We start from the raw sequence: 25318 nt of genomic DNA on the forward strand, positions 1-25318 counted from the left end.
TGTTCATCTTCCTGGGGTGTATATTACCCTTTCCCCTTAAAATAAGTAGGGATTCTAATATAAACTTTATAGCATTTAAATAATCATAAAATATATGTGAGAAAATGAATATTGTACATTGTCTATTTTTGTTTTTTATTTCTTCAGTACTAGGGTTGAACCCAGGTGAGCTGCATACTCAGTCTTTTTGTTCTTTATTTTAAACACAGGATTTTGCTAAATTGTTAAGGCTGGCTTCAAACATGAAATCCTTCTGCTTTAGCCTTCCATGTTGCTGAGAAGTACAGACATGTGCCACCACACCTGCCATTCTTTGTAGTTTTTATCTATGACCTATCATTTAAAGCTATGACTTGAATATAGAATTCCATAGTGTACATATATTTTAAACATTATATGCTTTCTTCATCAATCTAAATGATTTCAGTCTGTCCTTACCTTTAAATGGAAATAAGTTCATTTGATTTTCTATTAGTGTATTATTTAATAATATTAACTTTGGGGGCTGATGTATGACATATAAGATACCCTCATAAATCATCTCCAAAGTTAATATATGGTTAGATAACTAATATATTACAGAAGTTGCAGACTTCATATATATATTTCTTATATAGAGTTTTCAACCAATGTTTATATTGAAAAAACTATTTATGTGAATACAACATACTTTAAATAAAATAATGTATGAAAAAGGGTTGGATATAGTTGTTAGATTGTCAGATTCAGATGTAGTCTCTTCAAAAAGCAAATTTTATATAAACAAAAGTGATATGCTTTGTGTGGCTAAAGCCCAGGCTGAACACACTACTACATCCAACTCAGGTACTTGCTAATTACCATATTGTTTATTGATCAGGAAGCAGTATTTTAAGCAGTTTATATCCAAATATTATAATTTGATGCTTAGATTTTAATGTGCTTTATGAAATCTATTGCATATTAGGGTTAATGTATGATACATACTAATATTTTTTATTTAATGCAACAGGAAATATCCACTTAGCTTTTTCATAGCTCATTTTTAGGAGCTAAATTACCGGCATTCAGTTGGAGATGCCTGTACTCTATTTTGATAATCCAATACGATGGAAAGAGCATGTGTTTTGGCATCCATAGTTCTTGGTTTAAATTCTTCTATGCTACATTTATGTATACTTGGAGAAGTTTCATAAGTGCTTGAACTTCAATTTTAGCATATGAAAAACGAGAACAATAATACTCATCTTAATACTTCTTTTGAAGTTGTCTTTCAGATTTATTAAAATAGAAATAAAACATTATAGTGCCTTCTAGATAAGTCATCATTATATTAGTGAAAGCCATTATGATTACTGATAATCTATAATAACTAAGTAAAAGTTAATAATATTACATTAGTTTTTCAATTGCTGTTATAAACTGTTATATAACCTGTTTAATTTTGCCCAAAGCTCTGAGTGTCATCTTGTTGTTATTCTTAGTGCCTCTTGTATACAATGAGGAAGGTAACAGGGAGATTAACACAAATAACCAGTAAATTATGAAGTGAAAATATGGTCCTAGATGTCTAATTTTAGATTTCTGCTCTTTGGACAAGGAAATTTCAGTTTCTTAATAATAATTAGCAATTCAGCATTCTGTATGACACATATTTATCAGGTCTAAAAATTTTATTAAGATAAATAAGTTCCAGCCTAAGCAAGATAATATAACTAGGTATTGAGGTTTAGTGGAATCACTCATGTATTCATTATGTTTAGAAAGTAGATAACTTACTTCTGTGTCATAATTTATTCCACTTATGTTTTGGTTGGAATTAGATTTAATGAGTCTTAATAATATTCTTTAACCTTTGATGTATTTATCTTCATCCAGGATACTTAGTTACATACTACATTAAGAAGATAAAATTTTCCCTTGCTTTCATCTGTTCCTGAAAAAATTGAGTCTATGTTGAAGTTGGAGTCATTTTTCTTTTCTTGTAATTCAGGAAATGACTGGCCTGGCCTTTCCATGTACATTCTTTGCAGTAATGGGAATTTTTTTTTCTTTTACACTTAAAGGTTTCAGACTTTCTGCCTTAGGTATGATAAAACTGCTAAATATGATCATTTTAATTTTGCTGAAAACTTTTTTCCATTCAATATTTTACCTGCAAAATACAAATCTCTGTGTTTTAGAAGAATTCGAACTGACAGTTTATGCAATTGCACAATTGGATATGACTACTTTTTCTTTCTAGATAAGGTTTATTTTATATATACATATGTGTATATATGCATATATATGTGTATATATATGTATATATGTGTGTTTGTGTACATATATGTGTATATATGTGTGTGTGTGTGTACTTTTTTTTTCCTTAGCAGTGTTGGAGGTAGAACCCAGGGTCTCACACATGAAGGGTAAAAACTGTACCACTAAGCCACATGCCCAGCACTCACATTATATTTTACAAATATCTTTAAAAACTTTATAGTTTCTCTAGAAAGCAAATGGAAAAAGAAACATCACCTATTTTCCACCATCCACTACTATGTTTATTTAGTCTTTCTTTATATAAAAAGAGTATATATCTTTGACTTTGTTACTTGACTTTTTAAGTTAACAATATATTATAAATATCTTTAAATATTATTTAGTATTCTATAATATAAATTAACGGCTGCAATTTAATACATACACTATGGAATAAATTTCACAAATTACCTTATTTTTTAGTGTTGGAACATTGAAGCTCTCTCCTTCCTTCCTTCCTCCCTTCCATTAAAATATGAGACAATTTCTTTTCACTAAAATTTACGTGCACATTATTTATTATTTTTCTACAATAATTTTATAAATGTGAAATGAGAAATTAAAGAGTCTGCAAGTTTAAAGATATTTTAAAGTACTATTGCATTTTCCTCCAAATCATTCTCCTGTATTTATAGTGCTTTTCATATTTCAAATATTTATTTTTGTGTAGTCATATCTACCATTTTTATGGTATGTGGTTGTGTCAATGTGTGCAGGCTGCTATAACACAACACCTTAGACTAAGGTGATTTGTAAACAATATAAACTTGTTGCTTACAATTCTGGAGGCTGGGAAGTACAAGATCAAGGTACCAGTAGATTTCATCTGGTGAGGGCCCATTCTTTATAGATGGTGTTTTCTGTTTCCTCACCTGGCATAAAGGGTCAAAAAGGCTCCTTTGAACTTCTTTTATAAGAGAGGGCATTAGTCCCATTCATAAGGATTCTGCTTCTGTGACCCTAGTACCTATTAAAGGTCCCACATTTTAATACTACTATCATGGAGATTATGTTTTCTACATGTAAAATTTGGGGACACATAAATATTTGGCCCACAGAAATAACAAAAAAAAAGAAATATATGCTCTTTCCTCATTGTAAGATTCTTGGCTAATACTGCTTTAACAAAAGGCAGATTAATAATAGAAAAGGGTAATAAATTTATTTAATGTAAATTTTTCATGACACAGGAGCATTCTGAAATGAAGACTCAAAGATTCAAGGAAAACTTTTTTTTTTGTAGAAATTATGAAAAAGAATTATTGGAGTAAAAAATGGTATGTTCTAATGGTAGTAAATTAGGGAACTTAGCAAGGCCTGTCCAAATTCTTACTGGCCTCTCTGTGTAAAATTCCTTCCCTTAGAAATAGGTCAGGACCCTGTGGAAGGAGGGTCTTATGACACAATTTCAAAGGGGGTAAGAGAATTATTTTATGGTTAGATTTCAAGAAAGAAAGGTAGGAGGAAGTTAGAGAACAAACTTGTGTTTGCTGTTTTTTCATTTTCCAAGGAGCCATATTATGGTTAGCATTTTTCTGCACCCCATCAGTGCTATTAGATTTTGACATCATGCTTCATGCTTAGAGAAGCTTCATCCTGTGTGTGTGTGTGTGTGTGTGTGTGTGTGTGTGTGTGTGTTTCCTTCTACTACTGTCATGGTTTGATTTCATGTAAAAGGGTCCCCAACTTAGTATGGTTTAATTTAGAATTTTTTCAACTTTAATACTGACACAAAGTCAGCAGAAATTATACTTTGAATGTTAATATTTTCCAGGCCAGTGACATGCTGGTATGGTATTCTCTCATTATGCTGGGCAGCAAGAATGAGCCACAACCAGCAGTCAGCCAGGTGATCAACAGATTGATATCCTAAAATGAACTGTATTATTAAGTTATAATGTTTGGTAAGTCAAGTGTATTAAATGCATAATGTTTGGTAAGTCAAGTGTATTAAATGCACTTGACTTACAATATTTTCAATTTACCATGGGTCTATCAGGATGTAACCCCATTGTAAGTTGAAGAGCATTTACATTCATCTTTAGAAATATAACACTTTGGTCCAAATAGAATTTAGTCTGGACTAGGCTTTAATACTCCAGTTATTGCTACTATAATAATGTTATCAGCTAATCATAAGAAACAGAGTTTTAGCTGGGCTTGGTGGTACATGCCTGTAATCCCAGTGGCTCAGGAGGCTGAATCAGGAGAATCCCAAGTTCCAGCCTGCCTAAGTAACATAGCAAGGCCCTATCTCAAAATATAGATAGATAGATGATAGATAGATAGATAGATAGATAGATAGATAGATAGATAGATAGATTATAGATAGATAGATAGAGCGAGCTGGGGATATAAAGTGCCTGTGTGTTCAATCCTCAGTACCAAACAACAACAACAAAACCCAGAATTTCATAGGTTTTTCTAAGTGCTTTACAAGCTTTATTTATTTAAACTTCACTTATGATATAGAAGCTACAGGTGTTATCCTGTTTCACAGATAAAGAAACTAAAATTAAGGCTTAAAGATGGGATTTAATGGTAGTTGCCTATGATTTCTAAGCTTGTTGTCTTAACCAGTAAGTATACTGCCTTTCTTGAAGAAAAAATAGTTTCACTGTAATTGAATACTATAATTACTATGGTTGAATAGAAAATTTCTTGAAAGAGAAATTGTTATCATTGATGAAGAAGCTCCAGAGGCAAAAAAGGAAACAGAGTTCCTGCTTTATGTCTTGTAAGTCCTAGCCTCTGTAAGTTTCTAGACATTTAACATAAATTTTCGATCAAGTCATATTTTTATTTTAATAGTTTATTTTCTCTGTCATATGTAACAGTAGTTAAATAAAGTTTTCTATTAATACAATTCAAATTCAAGATGATAATTGATTGCAGTTTTAGAAATCTTGAGCAGTTCAGTATGTGATTTGCCTTATTTGGAATCATAAGTATATTCAGTTTATGTATCAGGAAAAGGAATCTGTGGGAATTCAGGTAAAGAGGTCCTTGGCAGGAATTGGAATGAATCACCACCTAAATTCCTTTTTAGCTTTATATTAATAAATATTTTGAATATTTGGGAGACTTATATAGAATATTCTGGTATCTTTAGCATGTATGTGTAGCAATTGAATTTTTTTTTGGCCTAGGTTTTAGTATTATTATTCCCTATTTGAATATTTTAGTGTCAGAAAGATAGGGAACTTTTTATTCTTTTGCTTGTTCCATTTAATTGTGAAAAAAATATTTTTATCTGTTTCTTCAACAAAAAAGTATGTGTTTTCATGACTAAGACATTAAAGCTGTTTTAAGATATTGATCTGGCTTTCAAATCTGGCAGTTATGCTTCATAATATAAAAAAATATCACTATAGATTTGTGTAAATTTTACTCCTCCAGTAAATAATTTATTTTAAGGAGAGCATGGTATCTCTGAAGCTCTCTTTATAAGAATGTGTTTTTGAAATACAAATATTTACAAATTAGGTAATTTATAAAATATATTTTTTAGAAATATATTTTGTTGTATAATAGTCTATAATTTCTCTATGAATACAACTTTCAAATCCATGTGTTTTTATATTTGTTAAAATGTTAATAATAATTAAAACATGTTATGAATCATACATTCTGTTTTGACCATCTTATCCTAATAATAGAAACTTGATTTTTTTTTTTGGGGGGGGAACTGAAGGTCAAACCCAGGGCTTTGCAAATATAAGGCAGACGCTTTCCCATGAACTATATCCCAGCCCTGATTTTCTTAATCATTAATCTATAAGCAAACAACACTCTTGTGTTCACTTTGAAAAAAAATATCTATTTTTAAATGACTATGAATATTACCACTAAAAATATAACACCTAGCTGTTTGGGGAGGTGAATTTCATCTTGGATATATCTGTTAAATTTATTTTTCAATATCTCAAAATTTTCTTGCACTTTTGATGGGTTTGATTATCATCTTACAAAAGGTATCTATGATAAAATTTGAGGTAGCTATTTTTTTAATTTTTATATGTATATAATACTGGAGATTGATAATAGGGCCTCATGCTTGATATTGCAAGCATTCTACCATTTAGCTGCATTCCTAGTTCTTTCTATTTTTTTTTTTTTTTTTTTTTTGAGACAGGGTCTGAGTTTCTCAAGCTGACCCTGAACTTTTGATCCTTCCACATTAGCCTCCTGAGTAGCTGGGATTACAGTCATGTACTACAGTACCTGGTTCCTTGAGATATCTTTATAAACTCTGGGAATCATTTCCTTGATTGTTTTCCACAATGTAAATTTTTTAATTCAATAGGCTCCTTTAAGAGGTATATTTTCATTAGGTTTTTAGTAAATATAACTTTTTTTCTAAGTTGTCACATTTTCTCAATGGAGAATTGTTTTCATTCACTCATTAGCTGATTTCTAACATCCTGAGGGTAATAATCTGCACCACTAGAATCAATTTTTGTGTTCCCTCTTTAAATGTTTCCTTTGAGAGGACCCCAATTTTACCCCTAAGTTTGATGACTGGCTAGGAGGATTCATAAGACTCATCATATTTTTTTACTCATGGCTAAGATCTATTACAACAAAAGGAAAAGTGGGTATAGGGCAATATCCCCTAGGGGAAACCAGGCACAAACTTTCAGAGTTCTCCCTCCATGGAGTGACACAGGAAGGATATATTCTCTGTCAATGAGTTGTGACAAGTGTGAAATGTTTCCACCACTGATGTGTCTTAGAGTACCAAGGTGTTTTTTTAGAGATGGTCTTTTAGGTACCCTCTGTCTTGTGTGTCCCCACATTCCAATTTCTCAGAAAAATTGCAAGCATTCAGCACAAATTGTATTGTTTGTATTAATAGTTTAGGCACAAAATGAGCCCACTCTTCTGAGTTCTGGGAATAGCTGGAGTCCTGATGATATCCAAGTTCCCAGATGCCAATCAAGGGCCAACTTGTGCCAGCACTTTCAAAGAAAAGCAACCAGGTCAGCTAAATTAACTCTCTTTTTTTGCACAGTCTGTTTATATCGTGCTCATTTCCTCTGAAATCTTTTCATCAGTCTTTTCAAACACTGTTATCATTTTACCGTCAAACTTTTGATAAAAGGTCAGTTTGAGAGAATGTTCTCAGAGAAGCTATTGGTCTTCCCGCTTGCAGTCTGGTGTACTGCCATCTGTTGCTTAAGGGCACATGGTATGTCCTGAGAATTGTGTCATTAGGCAACTTTGTTTTTGTGTGACCATCAGAGGTACTAACAAAAAATTAGATGGTATAACCTACCCACCCCTAGGTTGTATGGTATAGTTCGTTGCTCTTGGAACATGATAAACAAAACAACATGAGATCAAATCAACACAAGAGAAAATGATACAAACAAGAAACAGTAAACATGGGATGTCTCTCAAAAACCTTGTCTGCTAATACTATCAAACAGGGTTAGAAATTCATCATATGAATTTTTAGGGGGACACAATAATTGAGACTGTTGTAATACTTTGTAATCTTGAGTCTTTGAGCAAATCACCTTTACCTTTCGAAATCTGAGTTTTCTTCTATCTTAAATCTTAAATAAAAGCTGTGCTAGATAATTTCGAAAATAACCTCTAATTCTCCAGTTGTTTGTTTTATATACATTTTATATACATTTGTATCCAGGTTTATGTGCAATGATGGGATTTTTAAATTGCTTTATTCTCTAGCTCCCAATAGTAATTTATTGTAGATGCACCTCAGAGGTTTCTAGTGCACTTAATTTACTTCTATTTTAATTTTTCCTACTTTCATGATTTTAAGTTCCAAATATAAAGTTGTGTTTTTTATAGCAAAAATCCAGAGGAAAATATTAAGTCATGTACTTCCTATCTTTAATGACCATAGGTATGAAAGATGACAGAGCAAATACTTATTCACCATTTAACAGATGAGGGCATGATAATTTAGATAGAATAATCAATTTGTAAATAAATGCATAGCTAATACAAAGTATAGCCTAAATAGAATATAATTTCTTCTAACCACTTGACAGGAAGTTCTTAAGAGCAAATACAGATTTTTTTTTAATGTTGTTATCCTTAGTGACTGGAACATAGGAATGACTCAATAAATGTTAGATGATAGTTTTTCAACTCAGCAAAGTACTCATTATCTCATTCAACAAAAATGTTTGAGAACTTAGACCTCAAAGAATCTTTATTCTGCTATTTTGCTGTATTTTGATTAAAGGTTTCTGCAGTTATCTTTAGTGTTTCTGATTCACATAGGACCTGCCTTTGGCTATTCACTTTAGAAAGATTTCTGCCTTTCTTCTAGCCACTCCTCTCCTCTTTCTTCCTGTAGGAGAGATACCCTGGTAAATTATGATGTGTATTTGGACTACTGGTGTGCTTTCAGGTGCCATTCTGGTCTAGAACAGAGTACATCTGTACCTCTTCTCATCCATCCTGGAGAAAGAAGCTTTCAAAACAGCACCATTTCAAAGAAATTCTTATGATAGAGTAAGATGAAGCAATTTTCCATTTTCAGTGAAGATTGGTGACCACTCTGGTGAAAAATGTGTTCAATTGTTCTTGTAAATCAAAGAGAATTATGGAGCTATTTTATTATTTCTTACAATGCTTTATATATCCTGTACTGACATTTTCTTTTCAGTAAGCTGGACTTAAAGTATAGCTCATCAAGTGCACTTAGAGAATTTATTTTTATCCAAAAGTTCTCTGGCTGTTTTGGAAGATTCTTCTCTAATCATTTTATTTTCAAAATATTTTTCTACAGTAACATGGAAAGTCATCACTATAACTAAAGTACTGATATTTTAAAAGTACCTACTAAATTATTTTTTTAAAGTGTACTTAATTGCATATTGAAAAATATTCTATACTTAAAATAGTGTCTATTGACAGTGAAACTATAATTTAGAATCATGTATTTATAATTTCAATATCATATTTAACAAGTTACACTTATAGTTCTTAATTACTAAGTATTATTTGAAGGAGACATTTTTAACTACCATGTAATTTGGAGTTTTAGGATAAAATCTAATGCAAATTTGATGCTTTAGGCTTATAAAAGAAGGTGTTAGATTAGTTTATAATTTAAAATACTTGTAAACTTAAAGGTGCGTTGTTGATATTATATCATTTGTAAAGATTTCAAAGAATTATTAAGTTTAAGAAAAAGGAAAAGAAAAAGGATTATATGTGAAATAGGAAGCATATTTTCCAGTGGAGCCACAGTCATAACACAGTGGTGATGTAAGATATAAGAGCTTAGGTGGAACGATGATTTTAATTTATGTCTATGTTCCTCATGCTTGAATTTGTTAATGATTAGAATCAATAATACATTTTCATTTCTTTTGCAAAGATTTCTATCAGAAGGACTATAATACACTTCAACGTATTCCATTATTTCTCTTCCTTCCTTTTATGTGGTGCCAGGGCCTCACGTGCTAACCACACCATCTACCTCTGAGCTACATTTACAATCAATCCCATTCTCCATACAGTCTAAGTAAATATTGTCTCCTGGCCCCATGCAAAGAAAAGCAATGATAACAGAAAATGTGATTTTGTTTGACATCTGGTGACATACTATATATATTGATACATGTACATATACAAAGTTGATACAAATCTATATAAATTATAAGTATTTCAGTTACTACTGAAATGGAACTAGTTTTATTTGATGTTTTACCATTTGACTAGCTGGTAGTGACTAAGGTTATTGCATCTTCAGGCCTAGCTAATTATCATACAAAAGCACAAAGTCACATTTCTGAAAAACTCAGAATAAATACCTTAAGATATAACAACTTAATTTTTACAATGATGTAGTAGTTTTCATAGCAGATTAAAATAGACATTTATGTAAATATTGTTTTGGCTTAAATGTTAATTCCCCCCCCCATGAGTTTTCCATATAAAGAGTTTCTGCAATATTAAGATACTTTTTTATTTTATCTATTTGAATATTAGTTTCTTATTTGTAAATGCTTATCCTACAGTTATTTTTCTGGAGTTGCCTATTAGGCATATCTTTAGCACACATTTCTTTCCCAGATATTTGTGAGTACATTGAATATGTATTTTGGCAATATCACACATATCCTAAAAGAAAAAAAATTAGCAACAAATAAGTTTAGAATATACTCTTAGAAATTTCATGGTAAATAAAAATTGGATTATACTGATATTATTTCATCAGCCACCATTACTTATAAATCCAAATGATATTCCAAAGGAATTTGGGAAATTTTCTTCTGGAGGTTAGAAAGATTTAATTGAATGAATTTATGAAACTGTATCTAATTGAAATTTAAGATTAATATAAGCATTTAAAGTTACAAAAATCATTCTAGATACTACATTAGTTATGTTCTCAAGTTATTTTTCCTCATTACTAATTTTTTGTATTTTTAAATTTCTAGTATGATTTATTTATTTTCTATTCCATGGGTTATTCAAATGTGTTTTTTTTCAAAATGTATGTTTGTAGTTTGTAGGTTTGCTTATTTTTTACACACCCGAATTTAAGTGTATTGTTGTCAGAGAGGGTGGATTAGCTTCATATATTTTGAAATTTCTTGAGACTATCTGTTTGGCCTAGTATCTGGTCAAAGATTGTATTATGTGTATGCTTGCTCTGTCCAGCTAAACCCATGGTAGGAGTTGCACCAAAAGTGGCTGCAAGAGAGTTCCCATAAGTGAGTGTCCTGACCATTTCAGACCTGGTGCCAATTGGGATTCCAAACAAAGAAACACTAAACACTTAGGAGATCAGACCAAAGGCATTTATTAGGGAAATACACTGACAGGGCATTCCAGTGATCCTTGCCACAGATAGTGAGAGAAAGATATTCTACTTAGGTGAGTCTGATGCAAGAGGTTTGGGTTATGAAGTTTATATGAGAGTTTAAAGGAATTTGTCTTAGTTCAAGAGATAGTTTCACCTTGTTTAGCAATAGGGACAATTTCTTAGGGTTTTTGTGGGGGAAAGTGTAAGTGCATAGAAATTTTCAAGGCCCAGTCTTGGGTTCCAGCCTAAATGGGGAAAACAAGCAGTTGGGAGGTCTCAGAGCTGTCAAGGCATTCTAGGTTTCTAGGTCAGAACACAGAAAGAAAGGAGGAAGGCCTTCAGGGAGGGGGAGAGGTAGATGTGGGTGACTGAAAGCCCTACAATGCTTAAAAAGAATGTATATTTCCTGATAATTGATTGCATATTTTAATGAAATTCATTAAACTAATTTTATTGTGGTAAATTTTTATAACTATCAATTTAATTAGCCCATTAGTATTTAAAAGAGGCAGGTAAATCTCCCCCAATCATTTCTCAATTTCTCCTTTTTTTCCCCCTCAGCTTATGCTAACTATATCTACTTTGGGACTCTTTAATTAATTATGTCCATGTAGTTTAAAATTGTTTTATAGTCATAGTGAATTGAAAGATTTCTTACAGTGAAATACTTTCCTAATTTCTGGTAAGAATTTGATTATATTTTGTCTGAAATATATTTGGATATTTTAGATTTCCTTTGTTTTGTGTTTGCATTGTGTTTTTTCTCCATCTATTTCCCCTAGAGTTTCAAACTCTATGTATTTTACCTACATTACAAATTGCTAGAGCTGGATTATTTTTGTGTAAAAATGCTTTATTTATTTATTTATTTATGTACTTTAAATATCAGTAGACTATGTTTTGAAAAAGCTTAGGTTTATAGAGAATTTGAGAGAAAAGTACAGTTTAAATACATCACCTCACTACCTCAAGTTTTCCCTATTAACATCTTGGGTTAATGCGTTTGTTATAATTGATAAGCCAATACTGACAGCTTATTATAAACTAAAGTCCATAATTTATAGTATGTTTCATTCTTGAGTCTATATAGTCTATCCTGAATACCAGTAAGATTGGTGGATGTGTAAGAGTTTGCTTAATTTTATATGAAACAGCCCAGCTGCCTTCTATAGTGACTGTAATCCTGTATTTCCATCAGCAGTGAGCGAGAGTTCCCTTTACTTTATATCTTTCCAGTATTTGATGGTCTCAGTGTTCTGGAATTTAGTAAGAATCTTAAAAATATCCAATCAGACATTTCCTTTTGTGAAAGGGAAAAATATATTTATTTTGACTCTTGTTATTCATCTTATCCTGTCCTTTTTAATCTGTCCATATGCCCTGCTGTTTCTGTTAGTCTTTTTTGTTATTGTTGTTCATTTAGTATATTTGTTTTTCCATTTTCTCCCTCCTTTGTTTTAGAATTTATGCACTATATAAATATTATTTTGATGGTTATTCTTCAATAATCATACATGCTTAAATTTTAAAGCTAAATGGCAATTTAGGACTAGGATCTTAGAATATTTAGAGGTGAGAATTATTCTTAACCTGAAATTTTCACTTTTTCTTTGTATTTCATTTTCTTTTAAAATATCTCTGTAACAAAAATTATTATAATTATAAATATTTTAAGTTTTATTTTACCTTCCCAGAAGGATAGTTCATTCAAGCATATCTCTCTTTGTATTTGCCGGCACTGGGATGAAAATAGGAATTCTGACAATGATGCTAAAAAAAAAAAAATTATGTAACATTTCAACAGATACTAAGAAAACAATTTTCTGAACAATTTACATTATCCTGAACAGAATTATTAAATATAATGAAAAGGAAAGGTGAAAGTAAACAAACAGATCTGTTAACCTCCTTATTTGTTCACATATTAAAACAATCCTCAACAGCTGTTTACCCAATTTAAATTAAACCATTAAAATCACGTGAATAATAAAAAAAATTCAGATCCATTTATTCATGAGCGCTCTCATATATGATATATGGACATACACAAAAACATACATACAACACAAAACAGAACTGCACACATAACATACAACACATAAGACAATAGTAAAGGCCTTGTAGCTTTACATAGGTGAAATCTCCATTGCAATGTTTAAAAACTCCACAGTCAAAAAATAAAACTGATCAGAAAATCATTAACCTAGGTCTGTATGAGCTCAAAAATAAAATAGAACTTTATGTTGTGGGAAAAGGCAATAATAAAATAGATATTGAAAAAAGCATCCTGGTTAATCGCTGTCGCAGATGTAAGAATAGCCAAGTTGGAGCTCTGGATATCAGCTGTTATGGATTTGAGTCAAATCATCTTCTTTTTGGTCTGTAGAAATTGTTTTGGTTAGTCTCTCTGGAATCCAAATTGGCTGTTGTTCTCCCTGTGGAAACACACAAACAGAACCCCGACTCCAGACAATCAGAATTCCTATTTTCATCCCAGTGCCGGCAAAGACAAAGATGAAACCAAACTACAGCTTCTTCGATAGTTATCACAACAAACTGTATAAACTGATGCATCAATGAATAATAACTTAACAAGTAATGCTCAATCAAGGAGTCGATTTATTTTGGGAGGAAATGGACATATTGATAGATTCCTCCACTTTGAACTGCTTGCAGAACTTGCCTGGACTATGTATCACTTGTATGCATTGTGAACTATCTGTTAATGCAGCAAATTATGGTAGTGCTGGCGTATCTTTGCTGATGTGTCACCAGTGATGCAATTTTTCCAAAGGAGCCTTCAATTGGCTTGGTGTCATGGCATTTCTGTATCCTCCTCCCTTCTACTAGTGATGATCTAAATTTGGGGGCCAACAGAGTTGAGGCAAAGAACCTCACCCCCCCACTGGTGCATAGGCCTATCCACAAGTATGGCTATATGCTAGACCGGTAGTCAGTGACGGGTATGATCCAATTGCAGTGGTATCAACCTAAGACAGGAGGCTGACGCCTAGAGGTCAGTTCATCAGATGACATGTAAGAACCATATGTTGAATTGGACAACCTAACAGGCATGGTCCCCTAGCCACATTGCTTGTTGCTCAATTAAACAGAAGGGGGGAGATGCTAAGAGCCATAGCCAAGTAGTATGATGCATGACATTTTTGGTTGAAAGGTGACATCAGCAAGCCATTGAGATGATATGATTATGTTAAGATCTGCATTCTTATGTATATTAGACCCCTGTTGTCCACCTCAGCCTGCTAAGGGACTCCTGGAGAGTTCCCATTGGTTGGGGAAGTGCGGTAGGAGGGAATTCCAGAGGAGGGACTTCCTGTTGGGGTCCAGGAGAAAGCCGAGTGTGTCAGTTGGCAGTTTTTCCCCAGCAGCGTATGGGGCATTGGCTGCAGTTTCAAAAATAAAGTTTGTTCCTGCTTGAGTGGCTCGTGATTTTGTGCCCAGCCAGACTGCAGCAGTCCATTTTCTGTTGCCATAACTGACTATTACAGATTGGATAATTTGTTGAAAAAAATAGAGGTTTATTTAGCTCATACTCTGGATATTGGAAAGTCCAAAAGCATGACACAGATATCTGGTGAGGGACTTTTTGCATTATCGTAACATGATGTAGGGTATCACAAGACAGAGAAAGTGTGCCAACTGGGGTTCTCCTCCTTTTCCTATAAAGTCACTAATGTCATTATGGAGATATGATATTATCTGATATTAATGTTCTCCCAAATGCTATATCTCCAAATAGTATTAATTTGGAGAGTAAGTTTGCAGCATACAAACTTTTGGTAGACACATAGCATTCTCTGTGATTTAACTGCTCAGTTTCTTCCATTCTATCTTCTTGAGTCTTTCTTCAGTTCTAATATGTTGTTGAACAACTTTTATTTTATTTTCAATGGTTTTTATTTCCAAAAGTTCTATTTTTTTCAAATATTGAATATTTTGGACATCTATTATATGATTTGATGCTTCTACTATATAATTAGTTTAAAAAGCAACCAAACAAAGGTATGTTTTACTGATAACAGATTTTCTCCATCCTTAAATTCTACTTAGGTACTTACAAGTATACAAACACTATTGTGTCCACTTTCAACATCCATCTTATTTTCCAATGCTTTGAAAATTGAGCATATTATATTATTATTATTATGTACCATAATTACTTAGGTTCTTCTTCCAGAATATAAAAGAAGTGTGGCAGAAATAAGTATATTAAGGTTATGTTATACCACAAATAATTTGATAATTGTGTCAAATCTTCAGAGAATAAAATAGCTAATCCAATTTGACATGACCTATGGCAATTGGTGTTAACATTTGTAATTATATTATGCATTAGACGAAGTTAAATATATACATGTTTATTTATGTTATGTATATTTTAAGTAATATTAAAGAAAAATTAATAACTTTAAATCAATATTGGATTTCCTCTTTTATAATGTTTCATTTTTAAATATTAATTGTTAGTAATTAAAAAATAAATACATAACTATTGCTTATATAGTACACTATCAATTTTATAATTATAATAAGATATCAGACACTAATATTCTGATTAGAGATTTTTCCCTAATTGCTCATATTTATGCTTAATTGACTTGCAAAACTTACTGTATGTTTTATTTCTGATGTGTTTCAAGTATTGTCATGTCCATTTTATTTTGAGAATAATACATATCTTGATTTATTTCATATTTAATAATATGTTTTATCTAATTGACAATAATATTAAGAGGAAGTCAACTATAGTCAAATGACCTAGACTTAGTTTGATTATTTTAAAAATTATTAAAAAATGTTTTTCTTTTTTTGCGGTGCTGGGGATTGAACCTAGGACCTCATATTTGCTGGGCACACTCTACCTCAGTGCTACAACCTCAGCTCTCAGGCCTAGATTTAAACCATCTTGCTTTTAAAAATAAGCAAATAAATACTTATAATTCTCTGTCAGTTTTTTTTTTGTTGTTTTGAATATCAGTTTTGTCATTTATAAGATAAGAATTGTGGTGTTAATACAAAATGAAAAAATGAATCTTTCATTGTACTTGGTACACAATATTATCTCAATAAATGCAATTGTGATGGTTGTTTTATTTTTATTATTCAGAGCAGGTATAAGATTTTTTACATCATTTGAATATTTTCCTTTGAAGGGCACATAAAATCTATTACATAAACCAAAACACAAAATAAAAACGATCACTGCTATTTATTCAATGTAATTTCTAAGTGTTGGAAGTAGGCATTTATAGCTATTATTTGGTATAAGTCCTTTTATGTTAGAATTATGATGCAGTAGTATCTGCCTGTGAGTGTATTTTAAGTATGTATTTTATATCTGAGCTACAGTTTGTTTCATCTTGGAAAAATAAGTAGATTCATTTGGATCTAGTGTTCATAAATACATTATTTTATGTCTTCAATTTGTCAAAACTAACTTCAATTTACTGGTGCAACAATTAATAATTTAATGAATCATATACATATTGATTGAAAACATACTCTATAAAAAATCACCATCAGACTTTGAGTTGATTTTTGTGCAGGGTGAGAGATAGAGGTTTAATTTTATTTTGCTACATATGGATTTCCAGTTTTGCCAGCACCATTTGTTAAATAGGCTATCTTTTCTCCAATGGATGTATTTGGCACCCTTGTTTAGTATGAGATAACTGTATTTATGTGGGTTTGTCTCTGTGTCCTCTGTTCTGTACCATTGGTTCACAAGTCTTTTTTGGTGCCAATACCATGCTGTTTTAATTACTATAGCTCTGTAGTATGGTTTAAGGTCTGGTATTGTATTGCCTCTTGCTTCACATTTCTTACTAGGGATTGCTTTAGCTATTCTGAGTCTCTTATTTTTCCAAATAAATTTCATGATTGCTTTTTCTATTTCTATGAAGAATGCAGTGGGATTTTAATAGGAATTGCATTGAATCTGTACAATGCTTTTGATAGTATGGTCATTTTAAAAATATTAATTCTGTCTGTTCAGGAGCATGGGAGATTTTTCCATCTTCTGATGTTTTCTTTAATTTCTTTCTTTAATGTTCTGTAATTTTTATTATTTTCATTATAGAGGTCTTTCACCTCTTTTGTTAGATTGATTCCCAGGTTTTTTTTTTTTTTTTTGGAGGCTATTGGGAATGGAGTAGTTTTCCTAATTTCTCTTTCAGTAGATTCATCACTGATGTATAGGAATGCATTTGATTCATGGGTGTTGATTTTATATCCTGATACTTTGCTGAAATCATTTATTAGTTCTAGAAGCTTTCTGGTGGAATTTTTTGGATCTTCTAAATATAGAATCATGTCCTTGGCAAATATGGATAGTTTGAGTTCTTCTTTTCCTATGTGTATCTCTTGAATTTCTCTTGTCTAATTGCTCTGGCTTGAGTTTTAAGGAATATGTTGAATAGAAGTTGTGAAAGAGGACATTCTTTTCTTTTTCCAGATTTTAGTGGGAATGCTTTCAGTGTTTCTCTATTTAGAATGATGCTGGCCTTCGGTTGAGCATATATAGCTTTTACAATGGAGAGGTATGTTCCTACTATCCCTAGTTTTTCTAGTGTTTTGAACACGAAGAGGTGCTGTATTTTGTCAAATGCTTTTTCTTCATCTATTAAGATGATCACATGATTCTTGTTTTTAAGTCTATTAATATGATGAATTATGTTTAAATACTTAGGTACTAGAACAGAGACCGTGTGACTAATAGAAGAAAAAATAGGACCAAATTTTCACCACGTCAGCCTAGGATCTGACTTCCTTAACAAGACTCCTAAAGCACAAGAAGTAAAATATCAAGAATCAGTAAATGGGATGGATTCAAATTAAAAAGCTTCTTCTCAGCAAAGGAAACAATTAATAACATGAGGAGAGAGCCTACAGATTGGGAGAAAATCTTTACCATATGCACCTCTGATAAAGCGTTCATCTTTAAGATATATAAAGAACTCAAAAAACTGAACACCCAAAAAACCAAAAATAAATAACCCAATCAATAAATGGGCTAAGGAACTGAACAGACACTTTACAAAAGAAGAAATACATTTGATCAACAAATATATGAAAAGGTGTTCAACATCTCTAGCAATTAGAGAAATGCAAATCAAAACTACTCTAAAATTTCATTGAATTCCAGCCAGAATGTCAATCCTCAAGGATACAGGCATCAATAAATGTTGACGAGGATGTGGTGAAAAAGGTACACTTGTACATTGCTGGTGAGACTGCAAATTGGTGCAACCACTATGGAAAGCAGTATAGAGATTCCTCAGAAAACTGGAAATGGAACCACCATCTGACCCAGCAATCCCACTCCTTGGATTATACCCAAAGGACTTAAAATCAGCATACTATATTGACACAGCCACATCAATGTTTATAGTAGCTCAATTCACAATAGCTGGACTATAGAACCAACTTAGGTGTCCCTCACTAGATGAATAGATAAAGAAAATGTGGTATATATACTCAATGGAATATTACTCAGCTTTAAGGAAGAGTGAAATTATGGCATTTACCAGTAAATGGATGGAGTTGGAGAATATCAAGCTAAGTGAAATAAACCAATCTCACAAAACCAAAGGCCAAATGTTTTCTCTAATATGCAGTTGCTAATTCACAATAAGGCAGGGGACACTAGGGAAGAATGGCCTTACCTTAGATTAGGTAGAGGGAAGTGATGGGAGGGGAGAGGAGGAAATGTGGGGATAGGAAAGATAGTAGAATGAAATAGACATTAATACTGTATGTATACATACAGTAATAATGTGTGTGTGTGTGTGTGTATATATATATATATATATATATATATATATATATATATATGACTACATGACCAATATAATTATGTAACATGCACACTCAGAAAAATAAGAACTTATATCCCATCTATGTATGCTATATCAAAGTACATAAATGCATTCCATTGTCATGTATAACTAATTAAAACAAAAAAAAATTGAAAATAAAAAAGATCAACATCCCAAGTTCTGCAAATTGTTAGGAGACATGCTTTTTGGAAGTGCATGGAAGATTTGTTAGTGGAATATCAACTTGGTTTAGAACTAGAACTTTATTTTGCTTCATTTTTTATTCATTTTTAAAATTTCTCTTTTTGTGTGTGTGTGCAGGGATTTAATCCAGAGGTGCTTAACCACTGAGCTGCATCCCCAGCCCTTTTAATTTTTTTTTTAAATTTTGAGATAAATCTTGCAAAATTGCTTAGGAACCTTGCTATGTTGCTAGGCCAAACTGGAACTTTTGATCCTTCTGTCTTCTGTATCTCTATAGTCTAATAATTAATTTTACTCAGTTTCATCCATCAAAATATTATTATCCTTGATTATATAGTTATCATGAATGTTATAGATTATATAAAAACTGCAAAACTGTAAGATCATCTAAATTTTTTTCAGAAAAGTACATATTATATACATTATATTTTTAAATAAAATACAACTGTATATCATACTTTGTAAGAAATTCTCCTTTTATAAGGAGCTGGTATTGATCTAAGCTTAATTCTTTCAATATGTGAGATGAATAATATTGTCAGTGTAATATAGAACTTAAAAGTATTTAGCCTTTCAGTTAAAAGAACAAAGAATAATTTACATATAAAAAGAACCCATTCTAAGTTTACATTTGAATGAAGTTTGGTAAATATGTGTACTGTGATAACTACCACCACAAGTGTTTTGTGCTAATCCTCTGGTAGAGTAAGTGGTCTACTGCTGAGCTACTTCATCTCAGTCATTTCAGGATCTCTTTCTATTGTCTGATGAATCTTAATTCCCTGCTTCTTCACATGTCTGATGTCTTTGATTAGGTGTGTATGTGAGTGATAAATTGCTGAGTGCTTGTTTTGTTTTGTTTTGTTTTAGAGATTGTTGAATTTTTATAATCAGCTGTATTAGACAGGTGGTTTGAACTGTAGTTTATTTCAGGCAAGGTTACTTCGACTGCTAAAATACCATGCTTTGGGGTTTTCAACTGAATGGTGTAGGTATTCACAGATGTCTGTACATCTAGGCTAGTCAGTGCTTTGGGAATTGTTCAGCTTATAACCCTTTGTTTTGTTTTTGTGGTACTTGGGTAGAATCCAGGGCCTTGCACATTCTAGGCAACTGCTCTACCACTGAGCTACATCTGCCTCTCCTTTCCTCATTTTTGCTGAACCTCATTGAATTCCATCTTGTATGGGAAAGCTTCATTGTTGTGTACTCCCCTAGAGCTCTTTCTCTGGGTAGCTGCATCAGTTGTGGTACTCTGCCTTGCACATGTTGACTTCCTCAACCTCCCCAAACCCAAACCTCTGTTTCTTCCATTCTTTGAGACTGCTTTCTCTGCATCTGGGAAGTGCTTGCAGGCAGAATACTAGGATGACTATTGGATCATATTGTATTTTTTTTTCAGGGATCACAGTCCTGCTCTGCCTGTTGTCAGTATTTAAAAATAATTTGTTTTAAATCTTTTTTTTCAAATGAATTTTGTTGTTTGTTTTGCTTTGCTTTGTTTTATACCCATGGGAGGGCAAGTCTGGCTTTACTTATTTTCTCTTGGTTTATAGCATATGATCACCATTATTTTTTTAAATTAAAAACATGCTTTATTGATAAATGTGGGTGCTTATAATATTAGTATAGTTACCTGAGTATAGGATAAATTGAGCCCAAAATGACATAAGAAATAAATAGGACCTGATAGATTGATTAATATTTATATAAGTCCTTTATTAGATTGTTTTGTATAAAAAATTTACAAAGTGTTAATATAACTCTTGGAATCTTTACAGTTCTTTGTCAAATTAAATAGTGGAATAACATGTATTTAAGCCCACACAAAGCACATTAGGGAATTCAAAAGTAGAACATAGCTTTTAATTACATGTATAGCTTAGGTATATAAAGCTCTTTCAGAACTTTGCCTTTAGGTTTACAATTTTAAGAAGGATTCTTTCTGTATTTCTTTTCCTATTGGATACTATTCCTCTTCAATTCTGCTATAAAGACATCTTCTAAGACCCCATTTCTAAGAAATCATATTTCCATCTTGCCTACTTCAATATTGTGATTTTGAATTATGTTTGTGAAAGAGTAATTCTGTATGATTTATTTTCCCACATTAGATGTGTTTGTAAAGCACCATAGTAAAGAATATTCTTTAACTTAGTGTTACTCAGCATTTCTCAAGTATATTTCAGCCACAAATCCTTGTTGACTCAATGCTTATTAAGAATATAACCTGGTGAATCTAGTTATCTATAATAGTGTCTGAAGATTTTATTAGTATATAAAGCACTTGGTGATGTTATTAAATGCAAATTCCCATTCTGTAGGACTGGGGTGAGACCTTAGAGTTTACATTTCTTGTTAGGTTTCACATGATGTCATTGCTTTCCTTGAATAGCAGCAAGGATCTATACAGTCATTTTGGGAAATACTGTGGAGTCTTTTTACATGGCACAAAATAACACCTTGTAGTAATAGAACAATTTGATAATATTTTCTGATGCCAGGTTAAAAAATAGGGTTACAAAATTAGAAAAAGGTTGCCCATCTCTTTTATGAGACAATTCTAACCTTAATAGCAAAACTGGGCAAGAACATTGGTATAAACAAGAATACCTGCCAAATTCACCAATGAAGATAGGTGAAGTCTAAACATTATTTTATCAATATTTTTCGTATTATTTAGTATCTTCATAATCTTTCCTGGAAGATGAGAAAAGGTAGAAATGATTCCATTTGAATTTTTTCTAAGGCCAGAGGCATTATTAATTTGGACAATAAGCCATAACATTATTTGTTTAGCTTTCAAGCAACAAAGATAAGACCATATAGACAGAAATAACATACTTAATATAAGATGGTGCTGGGTGTGTAGGGGATTTTACACACACACAACACACTCACACACATACATTTGGAATGACATAGAGACAATAATGAAATTGAATTCATCATTAAAAACTCTAGATCTAGGTTCTAGAAGTTTTACCACAAGTTTTAAACCTTCAAAGAATATTTAACCCCATTGAATTCTAACTTTGTAGAAAGTGAAAATACAAAATGATGTCTAGTTCTTTAATTGATATTAGTATAACTGTAATAGTGAAACTGGTCACGGAAAATATTAGAGAACAAAATTATTAATAAACAGAGGAATTCTAAATATTATTTTGCCAAACATCCAGTATTCTTGAATTCTATTCATTCTAGGAACCAAAAGGTTTTAATATTTTAAAGTATATTAAGATGATTTTTTTCAAATAATATTTTAAAAGAACAAGAAATATTGCAGTTTCAATGGAACTTGATAAATTTTGATAGGATTGAATAGCATTTCATCATAATAACTCTTGGAAAACTATGATACAAGGCAACATTCTTAATTTCATATATTTTCCAAAATCTTATAGCAAACATCACTGTTAGTAATGAAATTTCAGGAGGTTTTCTTTTAATGTGAGAAAAAAGTCAAAAGATGCAGTCTTTATTTCTACCAGAGGACAACAAAATTATATCATTAGCAAAACGATAGTAATCACTTTTAAGATTTCTGTCTAAAATCACTAAGTGAACTAAGTTACTTTCTCCTTAGTCATTTAGCATTTTCAATGGACTTGGGACTTGGTGGCCAATTTTTTACCATATGTCTATTTGATTATGTGGTTTAAAACCCAAGGATTGAATGGATTGGCCTAAAAGTTCTGATTCTATGGGTGTTTATATCATTAAAAATATGTGATTTTCCTCGTCTAATTTTGAAGCGTTCATGAATACTGTAAAAAGATGTATAAGTTAGTGATTTTGCACAAAAATGGACAGAAATTTCAGAAAAAAATGAATGTAAATCTCAAGAAATGTTATGATTTGAATCTTCTAAGCTAAGTGACAGTAACTAAACCTACATATGCCCTTTGTGATTAAGTAATGATCTAAGATTATTTGGAAGGGATATATATGAGAAAAAAAGTAGGTTGTTTATTTGTTGACTAATTCATGTAATTCAGTGTTTATTTACTACATGCCTATTATATGCCCAATAGTGAATCAGGCATTTATTATAGATTGTTGAATTAAATATATGTGCTCTCTGAGCTAAAAGGAAAATAGAATACCTGAAAATGAAAGAAACAGACATACAAGCAAAACATAAGAATTTGAAATAAACACTATAAAGGAAAATTTATGTGCTAGTGTTATATGCAGGAGGTACTTTTAATTTGTGCATATATTTTATAGATATACTTTTGGATTAGATTGTGAGGGGAGCATGGCAGTATTTTGTTTATATATGTCTAATGTGTGTGTCTAAATAATAGAATGGTTTTGAGTTCCTTAAGAATTAAGGAACTATGTGAAATAAAATATATATTTAATATTTCAGTTTACATATTAACTGTATAACCAATATGCATATACAGTTTCAAATAGTTTTGTACTCGTATATATTTACTGCTGAATCCTTAACAGTTATCCTGAGCATTCTTTACTTGATTGTGTTATATTTCTTTACAATTTTTATCTACTTTAAACTTAAATGAACAGTCAGGGAACATAGCCATTCTGTTGGGTTGATAGCTTAATAGCTTTGCCACCACATTCTCAAGAGAACTTGTTAAATGTAATATATCTGATGTAAGGTTTAAATGATAGCCTGCTTTATATTCTAAGAAAACTAAAAATAATTATGTTCTCATTTCATTGGTATGCCATTTCCTTTACTGTGACAGTCAATTGCATTCTTCAGTGTGAGAAAGTAAAATAGAGTGCTTCTTAATCAGAAGAGACATCTTTTTTTTTCAAATTGAGATATGCCTGTCATAAGTATAAAAACATCCCAGTGAGCTTCAGGATAAATGCTTAAGTTCCTCCTGTGGTCTCCTGTAAACGTTAGCCCATGATTAGATAGTCAACTCTCTGGTGAAAAGTAAAGTGTTTGGATGTTAAAATGTATATAGGGTAGCACATTTGATTAGAAAAATCTGAAGAATGGGACATTAAAAATGTTTTTTCTTTTTCTATTAGTTTCTTTTAAAAAAATCAAGTATCTGTTTAATACAAATTAAGAGGAATATTTATTTAAGAAATGTTATTATAAACAGAGATGTTACAGTTTTGCTGAGAGTAGTGTAGAAAATGGCATTGATAGCAGGCATCAAATATAAATAAATATAAATATAATAAATATAAATAAATGAAATAGTTTAAAAATTAAAGAGTGTTCAAATTAAACAGGTGCACTAATAAATTAATTAAGAAGAATACCTCACCTACAGACATCATAAGTTAACTTTTAAAAACCAAATATAAAGAGAAGATATTGAAATAGTTAGAGAAAGATGGCATTATGAACAGGGAAAAGATAATAAAAGTCACTACTGACTTGTCATCAGGAGAAAAGGAGGGCAGCAGACAATGGAAGAACTCATTTTAAGTATTGAAAGAAAAAAAGAATCTGTCAACCTCAAGGTCATATACCAGTAAAAATATTCTTTAACTTCAAGGTAAAAATATTTTTACTTTAAAAAGCTGATTGATTTGGGAAGAGCAGATCTGCACCTTCGGAAAAGTTAAAGGAAATTCTTCAGGTTGAGGGCAATTGATGACAGAGGGTAATTTTGATTTATAGGAAATAATGAAGAACAGCAGAATAATTACAATGTAGGTGCTTTGTATGTAAGTATAAAATATAAAATAGCAGTCTTAATTTCATTAGTAGTCATATAAAGACATAAAAGACTTCCTGACTTGGTTTAGTTAGGACACAAAGTGTCAGGAACACAAATTATCTAAATTAGACTTCATCAAAACTAAATACAAAGATCTCATTTCAAAAGTAAGTTGGGTGTGGTGATGAGTGTGTGTAGTCCCAGCTACTTGGGAGGCTGAGGCAGGAATATTGTGAATTGGAGGTCTGCCTGGATACGTAGCATGACCTTCTTTAGTAAGAAAAATAGGGGTTGGCAATGCTCAAGACCTTCAGTTCAATTCACAGCACTGAAATAAACTGTGACTACGAAAGCCACAAACTAGACAAAAGTAGCCACAAAATACATATTTGACAAAGGATTCATTTCCAAATAATGTATACTTTACAAAGAAAACTATGCATATATAAAGTCAGTTATCAGGGAAATAAAATAATCATGTAGAGAAAACTGTATACATCTTGAATGGCAGAAATGAATGACAACACCAAATA

This window comes from Urocitellus parryii, chromosome 2 (assembly GCF_045843805.1).
Source record: "Urocitellus parryii isolate mUroPar1 chromosome 2, mUroPar1.hap1, whole genome shotgun sequence".
NCBI classification, from domain to species: Eukaryota; Metazoa; Chordata; class Mammalia; order Rodentia; family Sciuridae; genus Urocitellus; species Urocitellus parryii.